Raw genomic sequence first — 17,127 nt, forward strand, 5'->3', positions numbered from 1 at the left:
GACGCTGGCCATAGGTGGTTCTGTAGGGGGGTGATACAATGGGTACTCGTGGCAGCGAGGATGTAGTGTGGATATGGTGATTCATTGGCATAGGTCTAGTTTCGGGTACCACAGTACGGGGCTCACCTCTCATGATGTCTGCATAAGAAGAACCAGCCTTGTCATTTGTGGCCTTCTTCTTAGCAAGCCCCCTCGTTCTTTGGTCTTGGGATGAGGGTGAACAAGTATTTGGAGTGTAGATTGTGGGCCCCTGTGTGACCCTCCCAGTGGGTGCAGAAATCTCCCTTGATGGAAGTGCTAGGGAGGTAGTAGTTAGAGGAGCTTGACCCTGGGCTAGACTATCCAGTCTTGCAGTCAATAATGCAACCATATCCTCCAACTTCTTAATCCTAACCAACAAAGCCGACTCAGAATGCCCAGCCTGTATGCCAACGGCTAGCCTTTCACTTGGAAATAGTACCATAAATTCCTCTGGGGCCGATATAGTGGTAGTGCTAGTGCGTGGAGCAAGTAGGGAAAATCTGTTTGAGCATAGAATGGGGGTAAAAGTAGGAGATACCTGGGCTTGTTGCTGCACCAACCCTAGTTCTATAGGAGGGGGTAAAGGACTGGGAAAAACAGCGTCCACGAGTGGGTTGTGTGTAACCGGTAAGGGAGCTAGCATGGGCTTGTTGCAACTAGACTGATTGATAAACATTGTGGGGATGGTTTTCCTGCGTGATTTATTACAAGTTTTGCCATCCATCTGTTCCACGTTTCCTATATCTTTTTCAGTGGCGTCACCAAGAACCTCCTCACAGTCGTTAACAATTCCCTCAATTCTTTCCAGGAACCAATTAAGACCAGCATGAGGGATCTTTTTAGCTTTTTTCCCTTTTTTTGTGCCAGCAACAGCGCCTCCTTCCATAACTTTCCTCTTCCCCATATTCAACCCGCACAAAAGTTTTACAAGCTAATGTGATGCACAAGAAATATAAAAATGTCTAACAAAACGAAAATTGCTAAAATGTTTAAAAACATAAAACCAAATCGTCGCGGGGTGTAAAGTAATTAACGCTCAGGACGATATGCACATGTAGCAACACGAAAAATCTAGGACCTACTACAGACCCAATGTGATGGTACAAGCAGCATAACATCCACCCCGTAGGGACCACCAAGGGACAGCAGTGAAAGCAGTTCCCACCGGCCAAAGTACCTGTATCTGGGCTCGTACAGGACGGAGAGTGTAAGGGAGGGGGCCCAGCCCAGCCTCTGCCGGCCTTGGACGGCCGTAGACGGCCCGCCCTTTGCCCGGGCTTAGCCCGGCGCATCCCGCGTGCGTCCCGCGCTGCGTGATGTATGACTGGGTTAAGAGCCAACGTTGACCAATAGGCGTGGGGCAGCAGCGACACACCTGGAGGGCCTCCCTCACTCCTGGGGGATGTAGTCCAGTGCCTCTCCTTCTCCTCGATGTGTTTAATGGCAGTCCGGCATTCCGTGGTCAAAGGCAGCCCCTGCACGAACAGCAGCAACAGAGCAGAGGAAAATAGCCCAGATGGCGACGCGGGACCCGCTAGCGGTTTCCGCGAGCTTTTAACTGCTTGTGGGCGTGGGGCAGCAGCGACACACCTGGAGGGCCTCCCGCACTCCTGGGGGATGTAGTCCAGTGCCTCTCCTTCTCCTCGATGTGTTTAATGGCAGTCCGGCGTTCCGTGGTCAAAGGCAGCCCCTGCACGAACAGCAGCAACAGAGCAGAGGAAAATAGCCCAGATGGCGAAGCGGGACCCGCGCTAGCGGGTTCCGCGAGCTTTTAACTGCTTGTGGGCGTGGGGCAGCAGCGACACACCTGGAGGGCCTCCCGCACTCCTGGGGGATGTAGTCCAGTGCCTCTCCTTCTCCTCGATGTGTTTAATGGCAGTCCGGCGTTCCGTGGTCAAAGGCAGCCCCTGCACGAACAGCAGCAACAGAGCAGAGGAAAATAGCCCAGATGGCGAAGCGGGACCCGCGCTAGCGGGTTCCGCGAGCTTTTAACTGCTTGTGGGCGTGGGGCAGCAGCGACACACCTGGAGGGCCTCCCGCACTCCTGGGGGATGTAGTCCAGTGCCTCTCCTTCTCCTCGATGTGTTTAATGGCAGTCCGGCGTTCCGTGGTCAAAGGCAGCCCCTGCACGAACAGCAGCAACAGAGCAGAGGAAAATAGCCAAGATGGCGAAGCGGGACCATCTAGTGAGCCACCTTCAACCGCACTTTAAGAGGCAAATGAAATTGATACTTTTGCACCACAAACACCAGGTATGTGTTCAAACCCCTTGTACATATTAACATAATTTTTATTTTTATTTTTCGAGCCTGAATTTAACAAGATAACGTACTCCAGAACTTTATTTATATTATTAAAATATCCATATTGTAATGCATTCTGGGGACTGTTGTCTTGTATTAGCCATTAGGACAACATATTAACAAATTGATTTCAGCTATTCTTAAATCATAAAGTGAATTAAGGTTGTAGTAGGTGTAAGAAAGTGGATTATTATTTGGGGTGGGTGGTTACCCACCTAAAGGAAATATAATTTGTCAGGGTGGCACTAAATTAACCTAACCTCAACACACTGGTAGCATCAAGTAGCACCAAAAAGCTCTAGGTGCAATGGGGCATGGGCCAGATATACTAAGCAGGCTTATCCCAGTCAAAGATTTTATTTTCTGACTTAGTCTTTTTGATGGAGCTCAAATCCTCCAGCGGGGCAAGCCTGGAGTTGCATCAAAATCCGGAACCTTTTCACCACAAGCCCGGTGGCCTTCTGTAGGTCTTGGAAGTCCAAAAATGTTTTTAAGTCCCAACTTTACAGGGTTTCTGGCGCAGCTCCTCTGGGTGATGTCTAAGGCTGTCATAACCACAGGGACCGCATTTAAGGGCCATGCCTCACTCCAGCAGAGGCCACCAGTAGGGTCCAGGCCAGGTCCAGTTGGTACTGGTCAACTAGCCACTACAGGAAACAGGCCTCTTGCCGCGTGTTATGCTCCTTCAGCTACACAGATGGTCAGTCAACTGATCCTTGGAGTGCACATCTTTTTCTTGAGTACAGGATGGAGCAGAGCCAGTCTGTCAGTTCTCCACTCGGCATACAGGAAGTAGGGTCCAGTCCTCTTCTGATCTTCTGCCTGGCCAGCATGTGGTCTGAGGAGGGTTCCTTGGAGTGTCATATTTATGGCTTACACTAGCCTGTGGATGGGGTAGCTCCTGGCCCATCCATAACCAATTAGTGACCCTACCCATTTGTTGCCTTTCTGTTTGCCCTACTGCAAACAATACCAAGTGCACCTTACTCCTCAAATCCAAGATGGGGGACACTTCCTCCCTTGGGCAGAGTCCTTGTATTCACCCAGGGTGTGGCCAAGGAAATGAGCAGTCCCTTCCTCTGTGTCCCATCCAAACTGGTTGTGGGGCAGCTTTCCTCCAAATGGGTTCGAGGCCAACCTGTCTAGTGTGGGCCTGGGATACAAAGCCTTTCACTTTGCAGGTCTCTCCTTACAATAAACCCTGAATGGGCAGGCTTCACCTCCATCCCTTTCAAATTAATGAAGTTCCTAGGCCAAACCCAACGCCAACATGGCTCAGGGAAAAAGAGCACTTTAGAAGAATGCCTCTGTGCTGTCATCCTTGTAATAAAAATAGGAATCTGAGGTGATAAAAAAAGAAGCTGTAGTTTATTTGGTTACAGCAACAGGCCCAGAAGGGAGGAATGAAATGAAGCAACCATCCCACAGGCTGTCCCGGCTGGAATAATAGCCAAGACAAACCATGGAATTCCAAGTTCCAATAAAGAGATATGCACATACAAAAACGCCCTTACCCAAAACAAAAGAGAAACATTAAAATGTAAATAAAACATAGTCTTTATATATAAAACGGGTAACTTAATATTTCTTACATTACTTTTGTTAGATACACAACAAGAAGTAAAATGGGAAACTCTTCCTTCCCCTACAGGAGAATCAGATAAATTATGATATTTAGCATCAACATTGTTAAATACATACTATTACATCATTGTCATACAAAATTCTTTGATGGAAAACATCACAAACCCTCACACCACCATTCCCATCAATCGCACAAGATTTTTTAGCACTTTTTGAACTTGACAAACTAGCTACTTTCACAATTAGACCGCGGTCTTTTGAGAAAAAATGTCTTTCTTATCAGAACTAACTTTAATAATGGATCCTTTATTCCACTAACCACGGCCTATCAACAAAACAGCACTTCTAGAAACATGCATAACTTGGACAGGTTCAGAAAATTACATTTAGAATCACCTTTCTGAACATGAAAAGGTTTTTTTTATTTTTTATAAATCTTTTTATTATGACCGAGCATAAAAACACACATTGTATTACAATCATGAAAACAAGACCAAAGAGTATTACAGTGAGTTATCGGTTATCTTTCATTTACTTTATATGGCCCCAGAGGCAATTAGTTATCTTCTACTCAGTTACCACTTTCAGTTTGCCTCTGGATTAGTCATGGGATGTATTACCTCTTTCACAGGGGCTGTGCATGGATTCCCTCTGTACACATTCCATTGGTCCCATATTTTCCCCCATTTTTTTGGGCACCCTCTGTTTACATAAACTGACTTTTCTGCCCCATACTCCAGTCCATGTCTCTCTTTCAGTCTTATAGAGTTGGTAGGATATCTGTCCCCCAGTGACGGGCTATGTTACGTTTCACTATAATTAGACCTAGGGTGGTCCAGGTTTGATCCGCTCGTCCCAGTTCCGTGTCTTCCCACACATTTAGGAGGCACCATTTGGGAGAGAGTGTTAAGTTCTCTCCCACTATTCTTGACATACACAATACTACCGCCTCCGAGTAGCTCTGGCTTTTTGGACACACCCACAGTATGTGATAACGATCCCTCTTCACCACAATTTATGTAACAGGTTCTGTCTGCCTTTCTTCCCATTTTAACCAGCGTGACACATGAGATGTAGGCTCTATGGAGGATTTTGAGCTGAACCAGTCTGAAGCGGGCCCAAATGGCTACTTCTCTTGGGGAGGCCAGAGCTTCGAGACAGCCTTTGTATTGTAAGTCTGTAATGTCATGTCCCCAACGGTCTCTCAGGGATGTAAAAGTGTCAGGTAGATTGTTAATGAGTTTTTGTTATGTAAGTGAGATTGCCCTTCATGTTAAGTGTTCTTCCAACAGTCTGAATTTCAATGATGATGATTCCGGTAGTTCTGACCCTCAGGGCACCGCTGTCTGGACACCATGATGGATCTGTAGATAGCGGAAATATTCCGTTTTGGTCAGTTTGTGAGTTTTTTTAACTGTTCGAATGACATAATATCTACCTCCGTACATGTCTCCCACTCGCGAAATTCCAATCAAGTCCCATTTGTCAAAGCTTTGTCTAGTTCCCATTACACCCAGTTGTTGGGATTCCCATAGGGGCGTAGCTTTAGTCATTTTATTATTCCATCCTGGTCTGGAAAGAGTTGAGTGCCATAAGCGTACTGTTAGTGCCGTGGGGCCTTCCAGCGAGAGATGTCGTGGCTCAGTATAGGGCGCTTGGAGGTATCCTCTCGGCTGGAGAACCAGCCGATCCATTATATAAGCTGGTTCCGATACTGGCTGGTGAACCTCCTGATCTATAGCTGTTAGTTGTGCTGCTCTGTAGTAGGTTTGAATGTGAGGCAAAGCAATTCCTTCCTCATACCAGCTACGGGTCAGTTTGCTAAGAGCTATCCATGAAGGGTCCCCATCCCATAAAAGAGAACGTACAGTGCTGTCTATTAAGGACTCGCCAGTAATGGACATCGTTTTTGAATCGTTCCAAGGGGCCCTGTAAATTGCTGGCCTGAAAACGTGCTGGGTGGGTTGTTACAAAGATACCCAGATATCGGAATCCCTCTGTAGCTATTTATGCCTCGCACTCTACGGGCAGAACGGGCCTCCGTTTGCAAAGGACAAATATCACCGATTTTGCCTGGTTAATTGTATATCCAGAATACGTTGCAAAGATATTTAGTATTCTCACAAAAGAGGAACGGGGAGGCAATGTATAGGAGGATATAATTGGCATGCAGTGACATCCTGTCCCCCAAGTCCTCGGTCCAGCGCAGACCTCGTATCAGTGGATCACCACGAATCAAGTTTGCTACAGGCTCCAACATTAATGAAAAAATCAAGGGGGTCGGAGGCACCCCTGCATTGTGCATTGTTGCAGGGGAAACACTCGCAATGTCCTCCCATTGACTACCACCTGCGCTAGGGGCTCTGTGTACAAGAGACTGAGCCAAGACAGGAAGCGTGGTCCAAAGCCCATTCACTTAAGCACAGCAAACATGTAAGGACACTCAATGGTATCAAAAGCCATTCACGCATCAAGGGATAGGACCACAGCATCTTCTCTGATACTGTGGATGTCCCAGCACCCCATGAAGGCGCCTGAGATTTAGGGTGGTACTGCGGCCTAGCTTAAATCTGGATTGATTCAGCTGGACCAAGGTGGGAAGTAGTGGGAGAAGCCACAGATTCAACAACTTTGCTAGAATCTTTCCCTCAGCATTAAGCAACGAGATAGGTTGATAGGAGGTATATTGGTCCCTCGGCTTCCACTCCTTGTGTATTACCACTAAGGTTCCCAGCCTTTGGTCCACAGGAAACTTATCGAGTGTCTTACTTTCATCGAACATAGCCAGTAAATGTGGCACGTTTGTCTGTGTAGTAAGTTTATATAATTCTATTGGGATACCATTCGTGCCCAGTGCCTTGCCTGAGTTTAGAGCTCTAGTAGCCTGCATTAATTCATCTTCAGTAAGGTTGTTCTCTAACAACTGTGGTTGTTCTTCCATCAGGGTCGGGAGTGGGATATCCGCCCGGAGCTCGAGAGAGTCCTGTTCCGAAAATATTGTCTCTGTGGAGTAGATTTCAGAGTAATAGTCAGCGAAGGCTTCAGCTACCAACAGGGAGTCTTTGAAGGTTACACCAGTTTTTAAGGAGATGGCTGCAACCCATAGATTTGCTCTTTCACGCTGATCAAGCCATGCCAGCATTTTACCTGCTTTGTCCCCAATTTCATACACTCTGTGCTGTGTTTCTTTAATTTTGTTCCTGGCCTCTTCTGTCACCCACTCTCTATAGTCTTGTTGTTTCAGTTTTTGATTATGTTGTAAATTGTCATCATCCTTTCATATTAATTGAAGTTGAAGGTCTAGGATGCATTGCTCAAGCTCGGCTATTTTTACTCTCTTTTCCCGTTTGTGCCCTGAAATCAACAAGAGGGCCTGACTCCTTACCACTGCCTTGTACACTTCCCACAGTAGCTGTGCTGATGGAACTTATTAATGTTCTCTTGAAAATAATGCTCAGTGGCTTCGGCCAATCCCTTCCTTATTTTTGGCACTTTAATATTCCAAGGATTGACGGCTACTGGGCTCGAGCGGCGTACATGAAAAGGTTTTTTAATAAGAAGCCACTCTCCTACTTCCACACCCTTATCCACACCACCTTTCATGCAATCACAATATTCTTTTGTGCATGCTTGTATTTTCTTCACATTGTTCTGCACATCACCTAAAGATGGAGAATTTCTGTCTGTCAGATTAAACCAAATTGGTGTAAGTCTGAGGTCCCACCCTCTCAAAAAGACAAAAGGGAAAAAGTAAGTGATAGAATGTGAAGTGCACAAATAAGTCCCCACTTTTGCCATCAGATCATTCTTAACATTAAAATGTGAATCAAATGCAGTCTTTATAACCTCCTTCACAAATCATTGCTACATTCTACCAAACCATTAGCAAAAGGAGAATACAAAAGAGTCTCCATACATATGATTCCATAATATCTTAAAAATGTCATCATTTCGTCTGAACAACATATATATTTGTAGGGTAGCACACCTTTGCTTGCGACAATGTGAACCTTATATACTCAAATCTTCAAAAATAACTGTAGCGTGCCCACTGGCGATGTGCTCAGCCCGTACAGCATGTAATCAACAGAACAGCATCATAATGGAACACCTTGAGGCTCCAAGCCTGTGGCACAGCCTTTTTCGATTGCATTTGCAAACATACTTTATGATTTATCATTTTTTTGTCATTTTACTCCTTTTTCACTGTATTCATATTCCATTTTAGCGTTCGTCACTGTATACATCCACGTGCAAGGAAAAGCTATTTCCCAAGTTTCTCATGTTCATGTAGGGCCATCCGAACCTCTTGCCAAAAACACGTACCAAAGCCAAATCCATCAAAAAGCAGTTTTATTGTAACCCAATGCATTTCAGGCCTCTAGGGCTTTTCGTCAGGGGTAACTGAAAGTAAACAATTAAATGTGCATTAGAACTCCATGCGCCAGTATTGCAACATCATGTCATACGCCTCATTATTATTGTAATTGTTTGCACTGTTCGATTAAATTCCCAATTAACTATGGGCAAACGCTCTGAGGTGACTCCCTTTCACAAAATCAGTGATAAATATGTTGTGCCTACGTAAACTACTACCCAAAAACTTTTTCCACTATCTATCACAACGTACGTACACAACACTCCCACCATGACACTGTTCTCTCTACTGACTCCCGTTGTACATCCTTCTAAATCATTCATTCACTTACCTGCTAACAACTTAACATCTTCCTCCCTCGATCGAAAAAACGGAACGAACTTTCCTTTTCGACCACCTGACTATAAACTAGACTATCACCCCTCCTTCCATAAACCTTCCCACTTGATGCAACATGATCACCACCTGTAGCGTGTTTAACCTCCCCAGTTTGCCTTAAAATTACACCAACTCCCATAATGCAACGCAAACGTTTCTTCGTACCTCAAGGTGTTCCATCATTTTGTCTGATACATATTGTGCATCACTATCGGAGACCGGAATTTTAGGTACACCATCCTTATTGAATACATCCTTAAAAAAATTAATCACATTATCAGTATTATGAACACCAACAAAATTGTATGAAACTCATTTGTAAAAATATTTGGTTAGGACAATTAAATATGTCTTATTCATAGTCATTTTATGATAAGGACTCGCAAAATCAATAGCCAATTTGTACCAAGCTCTATCAGGTAACTAATTCAAATTGATCGGTTGACTGGTAAACTTCCAATACTCAGATAACAAACATTGTTTACAACTGTTAACAAAATCCTAAATATGACCATCCATTGAAGGCCACCAATAAAACCTTATAAAAAGGTTTTTGTACCTGTAATGAACAGGTGACCATTATGGGCAATACCAATGAGTTTCTCACTTAAAGACACAGGAGGAAAAAAACAACCTTGTCTAGTCACCCTACCATTCTCTTCTGTCAACTCTGAGGCAACTTGCTGTTAAGGTAGAACAGATTTGTCTAAAGATCTTACACCTGGCTAACCTTCAAACAGGAACTTCTTAACCAACTGTAACAATGCATCTTCATGACTTTCCAAAACCCATTCCTTTTCAGAAATAACTCCTTCACATGCTTCTAGAGCATCCACCACAGCCACAACACACTCATAATAATTATCATGTAAGAAATCAGTACTCATACTCGGTACAGGCGGACGAGGTAGGCAATCAGCCTGTGCATTTCTTCCAGGAATGTGTTTAACATCAAACAAACACTCCTGAAGGTGTGACATGAACCTGATCAACCTTGCTGAAGCTCTACTTGTCCCATTGCCACTCAATGTGTAAACTAAAGGTTTGTGGTCAGTGAAAACAAAACCTATTGCCCCACAAAAATGTTTTAAATCTCTCTACTGCCTTGCACACGCTAAGGCTTCCCCTTCAATGGTGATATAATGCAATTCTGCACCTTTTAGCATACAAGAAACAAAATCCACAGTGTTCTCTCTGTTGCCATGCAACTGAGTTAATATTGCTTAAAGAGCAATAGTACTGGCATCAACAATAATATTTCATGTAAGGAAAGGTTTTCCCCAAATGACTTTTAGGCCCAAGAGGGGGGGAAAAAAACAAGTTTTAAAGGGAAACTACCTCTTTGACGACCTATATTTCTTTCATTTTATGGTAGATACTCTAAACAAATCTTAATGAACATGCACACGTACAGTGATGACCCATAAATACAATGTCTACACACAATTATTACTTTTTATCTTTGTTTATTTTGTTTGATAAGTAAAGAATTTTTTGTATCAAAAGTGATTATAAATATTTCGTTTCAGTGTTATCATTTGTAATAATTCACAAATACGCTAAAGACTAATATGTACAATTAGACAAAAATATAAGACATATCCAAAATAACATAAAGACAAATTATTTAGCCCCTCGATAGGCCAATTGGATCACTACATTCATGTCTTGCATACTAATCTTGCATACGAGCAGTCATACCACAAACAAATCACTATAGAGAAAAAATAAAGAAAAACCAATAATGGTGTACAACTGGAAAAGTTAATTATCTTAGGGTATTCAAATATTTTCTCCACGTTTGACTGTAAAGTGCGTAGACCAGCTTCTCTACAACTGGACAAGATAGCTTATCTGGACCAACTCAGACCAAACAATAAGAAGAAATCAAGTCTGTTACTATAAACTTTACAGTCAAACGTGGAGAAAATATTTGAATACCCTAAGATAATTAACTTTTCCAGTTGTACACCTTTATTGGTTTTTCTTTATTTTTTCTCTATAGTGATTTGTTTGTGGTATGACTGCTCGTATGCAAGATTAGTATGCAAGACATGAATGTAGTGATCCAATTGGCCTATCGAGGGGCTAAATAATTTGTCTTTATGTTATTTTGGATATGTCTTATATTTTTGTCTAATTGTACATATTTGTCTTTAGCGTATTTGTGAATTATTACAAATGATAACACTGAAACGAAATATTTATAATCACTTTTGATACAAAAAATTATTTACTTATCAAACAAAATAAACAAAGATAAAAAGTAATAATTGTGTGTAGACATTGTATTTATGGGTCATCACTGTACGTGTGCATGTTCATTAAGATTTGTTTAGAGTATCTACCATAAAATGAAAGAAATATAGGCCGTCAAAGAGGTAGTTTCCCTTTATCAACAATAATATTGTCCTTGGAATTGACATCAATGGGTTTCAAACATGAAGCTCTCACAATAAGTTAACGTACTCTTTGAAAAGCTTCATACTGCTCCTTACCCCAGTCAAACATCTCTTTCTCATGCAACAGTTTTCTCATAGGCACAACAATAAGTGCATAGCCTTGTACAAATCATGTATAGTTCTCACTGAGACCTGAAAAAGATATCAGGGAATCCTTATCATGGGTTTGGGCCCAGATGTCATAGCTTGAAGTAAATCTGTCTTAGGTTTGATACCGTTAGTAGAAATGGTATGGCCTAATTAATCCACTCCTGTTTGTAAGAAATTGGTGGGACACTGTCATGCCTTTATCAGCCAGAATCTGCAAAACAGAATAGCATTATACTCAGAAATGGTCCTTGCAAAAATTAGAATGTCATGCTGGAATGCTTGGACACCATTGACCCCTTTAAAGAGTATATCCATGAGTTTCGGGAACACGCTGGCCACAGGCGCTAAGCCATACGATAATCTGCGATACCTAAATGTGCCAAAAGGTGTCACAAATGTCATAAGATCCCAAGATGCTTCTGAAACAAGAACCTGAGAGTATGATGACTTCAAATCAATTATTGTGAAAAACAGAGCTACCAACAGCCACTAATAATTCCTGAATGTGGGAAAGGGGGTGGCAATTCCCAACAATGCTTTTGTTCAATGATCGAAGATTAGCACACAGACTAATACTGCCTGGCATTTGCTTTGCAATAACAGCAGCAGACACCCATTCAGAGGGGTTTGTGTGTTCAATGATTTTATCCAATTGTATTTTTTAGACCGTCCCTCTCACTAATGGATACTGGTCTCACCTTATGTTTGACTGGAATTGTATCTGTTATGAGCTTGATGAAATGCTCACAACCCTTAACTTATCCCACTGTAGAAGACAAAACACTAATATTTGTCCAGTAGAACACTAATATCTGACTCCTCATACTGAATAGAAAATATAGGCATTTATCCCAACCAGATCGATTCATCAGTGCCAGATTTAAGCACAATACCCAATATGCCAAGATCATGCCAAACAAAAATGTTGCGTCCTTTGGCAGCTACATGTATTTTGGTGAAAATAGTGCAATCTTTAAACCACAGAGAATCATTAAAATAGCCCAACATGGTGATATCATGATCTCCAAAGACTTTGGGATTAACGCCAATGGGAATTAAATCCACATCACGCCATTTTATCATGAAACGTGGTATTGACAATGATTGTTATTAGTGAACCAGAGTCTGCCATAATATCTATGCCCACTTATCCAATATGAACTAATCCAAGTGGAGCTTTGAAACTGGTAGAACTGACATTAACACATCTTCAACAGTGAGAAAAACATTTTTAGCACTTTCCAAATCATTTTCATTCACACAATACACTCTCAAGATAAGACTTTTCACACTTTAGCACACAGTCTGAAAATGCCCTATCTTTTTGTCATGTACACAACGTTTCCCAAAAGCCAGACGCACCGGATTACTATCCTCATTAGCCAATATCCATGCATATACAATGGATCTCTCTATGCCTTTTAGCAATATCCAGTACTTCATTTAGTGCTGGATTTCTGCATGCAAGTAGTTTCTTTTGAATTCTTTTTTGACGCACAGTTAAAACAACATAAATAAATATCAATGTTATGACCAAATTCACAATTACATGCCAGAATTCTAAGTGGCAAAACATTTTCCTCGATAGTCTCATAAGTTGACTGCTTCCTTTTGTAACAACTGTCTCTTCAATCATGACACTTGGTTCCTCAGTAAAACGTTTTTACGAACGAGCCACTGCCTCCTTATACTTGTCCCAAAGCCCAGATTGCTCTGCAGGTTGACCAACTTCAGGAGAAGTATTAAAATTTCTTGACCAACATCTAACAAGCTGAAAAATAAAGCTTTCTTCCTTTCTCTGGAAAAACGTCTTCCCGTCAATAGGAACAAGATAGCTTTCAGAGTCATGGTACCATTGTTTCCACTTTACAATTGGTTTGCCAGGATTTTGAAAGAGAGAAATTGGGTTGATTAAGTAATGAGGAGTGTGCCATAACAAACTGTTAAGGATTGCTGAACAAAATCCTTAAAAGAAAGAAAGTCTTGCCATGAATATCCAAAAATCCTCACAGATCAGCCAATCATAATGAAGTGCAAACGCTCGAGGCGACTGCACTAATGCAATTAGGCAATAAAATGTATGAGCAAAATGTAAAACAAAACATGGTTGGTCATAGGAGCACTTTTAAAATGGAAACTGCTAAACGATTAGCCAAAAGATCATGAACTCAGATTGGTTGTTGGCGAAGAATCTGATTGGCTGACATAACACAGAGCAATGAGCCTGTGTAAGACGAAGCGCTAGTCGTGTCTCTCCAATCCAGACTGGGTGTGTGAACAAACACAGCAGCAGCATGCAGTGAAGACCCTCAAGCAGGGCTTTAAGTGGGATGAAAAAACTGGGGGGTCTCAAGGGCGGTGGGGCCAATGTAAATTAGGGCGTGGCTTAAAAACACGTAAGCTAAAAATGTGTGCTTAGCATAGTGTGCCGCCCGACTGGTATTTTGCTGTTTCTGCCATTGCATCCAGATATATGATGCAACATGTAACATCATACCTACAACAAGTCAGGACTATTGGCTTTGTCAATGGTTGTTAGTTGCATAAGATAAATGAGCAGCAACTATGACTTGTATTAATATTGAAAAAGCTTCCACTTAAAGCCCTGGTAACACCACGACAATGTTGCTGCTCCTGAGTTTCAAAAAGAGAAGGGAAATCCAGAGAGAAAAGGACTCTCTTTAAAGAATTTCCCATCCCCTGTAACGCTCGAAAAAAACAGACCGCCTGTGCCAGGGCACAAAACAGAGCCCGATAGAGACCCGTTTCCAGGCCTCCTTAAAAAAACTGCCGGTGCTCAGACCCGGTGAGACCCGGCCCACTTAAAGCCCTGCCCTCAAGACACATAATACCATACATGCCAACCCTCCCGATTGAGGCGGGAGACTACCGATTTGATGGCTAGTCTACCACCTCCCGATTCTTGGATTGAAAAACCCGATTCCATGCGGATTGCCGAATGATCAGTTTGAGATAATTTAGAGCTAAATTGAGTTCGGAAATGACCACTGCTCTCTGCCCTTCCTCCTCCGCCTCCTGTAGTTGCCAATACATTATAACCTGAGCCCCCCTAAAGCTATTGGCTTAAATGTGAGCTTGGGCAGGCCCAGGGCCGAGGAATTTTGCCTGCCTACATCCTGCATAAAAGTATTCCTCGGTGGGCTGAAGCAGGCACTAGGGATTGGTTTCCTGTGACTCGAAGTAGGCACTGCCAGAAACCTGCTCCTGCAATATTGTCTCACTCCCTCTGCCTGCCATAGAGTTTTTTGGTGCTCCTGACACAGGTCAAGGGAAGAAAAAAAGAAAAACAAGTGAAACCCATCAATAGCCCCTAGGAGAAAAAAATGTGTTTCAACCAAGGTTTCCAACTCTGTGTTTGTTTAAACTTTGTAAAACTGTGAAAATTAAAATGTTGATGCCAATCTCATTCACACTCTAATCTCCCTCTCCAAGAATTACCTCTGACATTAAAGCTGAACTCTTTGTCCTCAATTTTTGGAGGGGGAATTAGAGCATGTAACAGGAATCAACTTTTTTGGGGGGCCTTTTCACATAGTGCTTACTAAATCAGAGTTTAGAACTCTGTGTTTGTTAGCGCCAACAATGAAATGCTGATTCTCCCTATACTCCAGATGTGGTGTTAGGGCCAGAGTTGCATAGTTTGGAACTGGGGAACCAGTTTCAAGTCCCGTCATTGACGCAACATCCTGTGATTCTGGGCAAATCACTTAATTTCCCCATGCCTATTAACAATGAATGGTGACATTGTGTGATATAACTGATGCTTATGTAAGGCGCTCCAGTACCTTTGGGTCAGTTCATGCTACATGGAAAATGAGCAAAAAGGTAAAACCAAAGCATTAACATAAGTAAAGACAAATCGATACATATTTAGTGGCTGATTTGTAAAATGTGGCTTCGCCGTTTAAATTGTGTGATCTTAGGCAAATACTTTATTTCACCAAAACTCAAGATCGCATATGAAAACACTTTCAAATATGTGAGTTCAGAATATCAGTTATAAAAAAAAACAATTGTGTTTGATTTAATAGACCATAATTTTGCTGTATATTAATCTGGGCAGTTTACAGGTTTTACATGACACATGACTTGCCTCTTAGTTCACTAATGGTTTGTGCCTCAAAACTATCACTTGTAAGTATTTCTTAGTTCAGTGCTGTAATGAGACGTTTTAATGTTAAAGCTTCTACATGTTAGAGAAATTCACTTTTTTGAATTTTGAAGAGATTTTGTCATATTTTACGTGATGTTTGTTGTATGATGTACAAAGCAAACATTCTCACTGCTCAGCTCGTGCACGAGCCCTAAAAGTCAAGCCACACTCCTGGCTCAGCTCTCCCTGTTAATTTGCTGGTTCTCCCCTCTAAGAAAGCAATATCCTTTAATATCAGAGGTCAGTACCTGTCTACTGGCTGAACTGCACAGTGTGCAACTAGAAAATCAGGGATCATTGCTTTGTCCTTAATTCTTGGAGGAGGAGATTATAGTCTGTGACATATATCAACATGTTATTTTTGGCAGTTTTACACAGCACAAACCAAAAATAGGGGTTTGGGACTGATTTTGTTACACTAGCACAATCCATTGTACAGCTGCTAAAAATAAAATGCTGATTGCCTGTTGCACAGGCTCCAATCTCCCCTTCCAAGAATTAAGGACAAAGTATTAATCTTTGATGTTAAAGATAGTACCCATCTAATAGCTGAATTGCACAGAGTAAACCTGGAAAATTGTAGATTAATCCCAACTTCTCTGCTCGACCAAAATGTCTGAGCCATCGTTGGTGCGTGGAATACAAAGCATGTCCCTTTATTAGTGGCCCAGCCATCTTCCTGTATAGCTTCAGTGATTCATCTGTACTTTGATAACTTCCACCTAACAGCATCCAGTGATGTGATTCTATAGCCATTCCATATCCACCCTTCTCCGGCAGGTATCTCTGTGTGGGATTATGAACATTCATTAATTTTAATGACAGAAGAACCCCAGCTAGATGTGTATTACACCTACCCTTTATTATTTAGATTCCTCTCCATCACATTTGTTCTTCTACATCTGGGGGAGCTCTATGGGTCAGGCAAAGTGCTTTAAACTTGATTCTCACCTCAATCGGGAGCCAATGTAGCTTTCTGCAATGCTTCTTCACTGATAACCTTCATTGGGATCTGACACAGAAGTGTAGCCCCTGCCTTTTGGGCTAGCTGTAACCTATTGATGACATACTTGGGAGCGCCTAATAGGAGCGCGTTACCATAGTCCAGGCGGGACGTAACCAGGGAGTGTATGACCGTTTTCCTTAGCTGTAAAGGAATTAGGTCAAGGATTTACCGGAGCATTCTTAACAGCCCAAAGCAAGTACCTGCCACCTTCCTTGCCTGGGTCTCCATTGTGAGCTCCTTATCCATCCAGAAGCCAAGATTTTTAATAGCACTACTCGGGACTGGAGCGCTCCCTAGGCAGCGTGGCCAACTGGGCCTGGGTACCCCTGCGTTGCCGAGGACCATCAGTTAGGTTTTGTCCCCGTTTACTTTCAGACTGCTCCCTGTCATCCATTTAACCACCTGTTCAAGACAGGGCTCCAGCTGGCTTGACTCGCCATTGCCCTGGAGTCAAGAGACAACACAACTGGGCGTCGTCAGCGTATGAAATCACTGAGATGCCATATCCTTGAACTGTGTCCGTCAGCGGGCGCATATAGATATTAAACAACGTGGGGCTAAGATATGAGCCCTGTGGCACACCGCACCTGAGGGGCTTAATGTCAGAAAAGAGGCCAGCTTCCATAACATGGAAGGACCTCCCCTCCAGGACGGACCCCAACCAGTACAGGGCATATCCCTGAATATCGACTTCCCCGAGTCTGTTAGCCAGCAAGCCATAGTCAACAGTG

The sequence above is a fragment of the Triturus cristatus genome, chromosome 5_2 (genome assembly GCF_964204655.1).
Source record: "Triturus cristatus chromosome 5_2, aTriCri1.1, whole genome shotgun sequence".
Lineage (NCBI taxonomy): Eukaryota > Metazoa > Chordata > Amphibia > Caudata > Salamandridae > Triturus > Triturus cristatus.